This window comes from Harmonia axyridis, chromosome 2 (genome assembly GCF_914767665.1).
Source record: "Harmonia axyridis chromosome 2, icHarAxyr1.1, whole genome shotgun sequence".
In the NCBI taxonomy this organism is placed as follows: Eukaryota; Metazoa; Arthropoda; class Insecta; order Coleoptera; family Coccinellidae; genus Harmonia; species Harmonia axyridis.
Genome location: NC_059502.1, coordinates 38,401,096 through 38,404,643, shown reverse-complemented (window position 1 = coordinate 38,404,643; position 3,548 = coordinate 38,401,096). Strand labels below are relative to the sequence as shown.

Below are 3,548 nucleotides of genomic sequence, written 5' to 3'. Positions count from 1 at the left end.
GATCGATTCGTCAGTTTTAAATTCTACCGACGCCACTGGTCGTTTGGCTGCTGGAATGAATTCGGCTGCTGAAAAGTGGCTGCTAAGTTTACGTCGGTACTGTTTTGTATGTTTTCTGAATGATATCACTGATGTTGAGTCTTTGATTTTCCTAGGGATATTGTTAAATATTCGTGTGCTAAGAAAAGTATATCCTCTCTGCCCAATAGTTTTGGACGAATATTCAGTGCGCACCATGTTTTCTTTTTTTGCCCTGGTACTGTAGTTGTGGTCAATATTCCTTAGGCTACTTTTGTTTTTGTATTGATCTACCGCTACACGTAGGAAGTAGATTTGTATGAGGTCTAATATTTTACTCTCAGAATAAAGCAAGGTCGATGAATACGTTTGAGATTTATTAAAACAAATCTTCAGGAATTTTTTCTGTAAAATATCCAGATAAGCTAAGTAACTGCTGGCAACACCTCCCCAACCCAGGATCCCATACGACAATCTAGACTCGACCAATGCATGGTACAGGATTTTCATTTGGTGAGTATTCAATATATTTTTGAAATATAGAAATTTAAAAATGATGCTTCTCAAAGTACCTACAGTTTTTTTCATGTGGACATCCCATCTAATGTGTCTGTCAATGTGAACACCTAGATATTTGACAAATTCTGAGGACTTCAATTGAATAATATCATCAGCATTTTTTATTTCCAGGTGATTGAAATCGGGGAGATGAGATGAGTAACAAGAAAAAGGTGAAAACGAAGTTTTTTCAAAGTTTAGTGTTAATTTTTTTTTGATTGAAACAATCTATAATTTTACTCATATCACATTCGACTTTCTTTTTCAGGTTTTTCCAGGATGTGTCTTCATAGAATATTGCCGTGTCATCCGCAAAACTAATGATTTCTCCGTTGGTCTGTGAGGTGAGTATGTTATTCATGTAAATGACAAACAATACCGGTCCCAATACCGTCCCCTGTGGCACCCCATATTGTACTGTTCTTTCTTCACTAAGGACATTTCCGATTGCTATACGTTGCTTTCTGTTATCCAGGTAGTTTTCAAATAATTTAAGTACGTTTCCCCTGAATCTTAGATCTCGCAAATCTCCCAAAAGCTGTATATGGTCAACAGTGTCGAAGGCCTTTGCGAGATCCAAAAAAGCAGCAGGAGAATGTTTCTTCTTATCCAGGCTATTATATATTTTTGATGTCAGTGAACAAATCGCGTCATTTGTAGACCTTCCTTCAATGAATCCAAATTGTTTTTCAGATAGAAGTTTATTTTTATCGATGTAACTGACTATTCTGGCCTTTGAAAGTTTTTCAAATACTTTTGCAATGTTACTGATTAAAGTAATGGGTCGGTAGTTGAGGATTTCGTCATTTTTTCCACTCTTGAATAGTGGCTTTATTATACCAAGTTTGAGTGTTTTAGGCCACTCTCCACATTAAATTATTTTATTAATCAAAAACGTGAGGGGTTGTGAAATTTCGTTTCTGATTTCTTTTAGTAACTCTGCCCTTATTCTCATCAAATCCGGGAGCTTTTTTGTCTTTTAAATTATTTATAGTAGAGATTAATTCATTTTCTGTTACAGGTGAAAGAAATATTGATGATTGTGTCCAAACTCCTCTCAGTGGTGGAATTGCAGGTGCTTTTTTTTTGTCTTTTAAATTATTTATAGTAGAGATTAATTCATTTTCTGTTACAGGTGAAAAAAATATTGATGATTGTGTCCAAACTCCTCTCAGTGGTGGAATTGCAGGTGCTTTAATTTTATCAGCAAATTTCTTCCCTAGCAATGTTTAATGTTCATTGAATAAGTTAGCTATTTCAATTCTATCAGTGATTGTTCTATTTTCGTATTGTACCCGGTTTACAGTATTTTGTTTTTTGGCAGCTGATAATTCCTTCACAGTATTCCAAATAATTTTACTATCATCTTTACTAAGGTCAATTTGTTTTTTATCAACGTATTAACTGTATTTCGGTATCTCAAATATTCGTTTTTTAGGATGTATCATTTTTGTTCATTTTGTACTGTTGTTCGTTATGTTTCATTTTAAATGATTCAGAGCAGTTTTGAGTTGTATTTTTTAAAAGTGATAAGATATAATCTGTCCATGCCTCGACATCCTGTAATGAATAAAACAGGGTCCAATCATAATTTTTCAACTCATTTCTCAATTTATCATATTGGACAATAGTCTTTGTATTAATTGAATTTGTTTGGGTGCTCATATGTTTCAGTGGCAACTCTATCAGTGTAGAAGAGTGGTCTGTCACATCTATTTCCAGCACCGCAGACGACACAGCAATCTCGTTTTTTGAGTTTTTATAAAATATATGGTCCAAGCATGTGTTACTCTGTAATCTTGTAGGGCAATTTATTAATGAATGAAAATTTGATTCGTACATTGTATTCAGATAGTCGAAAACAATTTCATCCTCATCCAATATGTTCAAATTTAAATCACCTGCAATGATATGATGGTTCGCATTATATTTTTGAGCTGTTTTCAAATATTCCCTCAGACCCATAACAAATGGCCTCGAATCAGAGTTAGGAGACCTGTATACAGCAGTTATACACATATAATCATTATCTACTTTGAATTTTACCTCTATTGCTTTGCATTTATCACGAACTATTTCAAAGTTACATTACGATGTAACTTTGAAATAGTTCGTATAGATAATCGACTAGCCTAGGGGCTAGTCGATGTGTACATCAATACACCATCACATTTGTTTACATCTCCTTCATTGTATGTCATGTTGTATCCTTTTATATGAAATAAATCAACATTGGGAATTTGCCGTGTTTCTGTCAAAATCAGTATTGAAAATTCATTAATAGTATATAATAATATAGGTAAATATAGGAATTATGATTCTTTGTTTAATACAACGCAAGCATAAAAAGTAAATGATTTAGATAAAGGAACTGTGACCAAGTATTATATAATTCCCGAAACATTTATAGTTTACATTCTGGCTAACTACGCTGTATTGATCGAACTCTAATAGACTTTCCTCAATCATGCAAGTATTAAAATTCTTATTGATATTTTTCGATTAAAAACATGTCGTCTCTGTTGACAAAAAGAAAATGGTACCTTCTCCATTTTCTTTAAGATTTGTAATGAGATATAATTTTCAAAATCTTGATTATAATGATTTCAAATTCAATTTCATTTTCTCTTTTTTCTTAACAAATGAATTGATTTTTTATAGAATTAAATAAATATCAACATAATACGTATTTATTCATTTATATGTTTCAAGGTACATAATAAAACTGATCTCATCTATACAACTGTGCATTAAATTCATGCAGAAGTGCCAGCGTTAAATGTTTGTTAATTTATTGAATTTCAAGACGATCAATGACTAATCAGATTATGTAAAACGATTAAAGGCTACCAGAGCGTCGGCGCATATTTTGTTATAATTGGGTTTTAAAGTGGAATTTTATCATGAGGAAAGAGTATTCTGTTGTAATTAACTACACCTGCGGAACTTTGAAAAGTAACAGTATTTTATTC

At 32.5% G+C, this 3,548-nt stretch overlaps 1 long non-coding RNA gene across 2 annotated transcripts; it reads left to right on the top strand.

Moving 5' to 3' along the window:
- The first annotated feature begins 403 nt into the window (after positions 1-403).
- Positions 404-2,775, top strand: LOC123672369. Of its 2 annotated transcripts, XR_006746260.1 has the most exons (6): positions 404-531; positions 709-749; positions 845-920; positions 1,598-1,651; positions 1,712-1,765; positions 2,251-2,775. It is a non-coding gene; the product is annotated as an uncharacterized LOC123672369 (long non-coding RNA). The 2 variants fall into 2 exon arrangements; XR_006746259.1 differs by having other exon boundaries at positions 1,712-2,775.
- Positions 2,776-3,548: the final 773 nt, after the last annotated feature.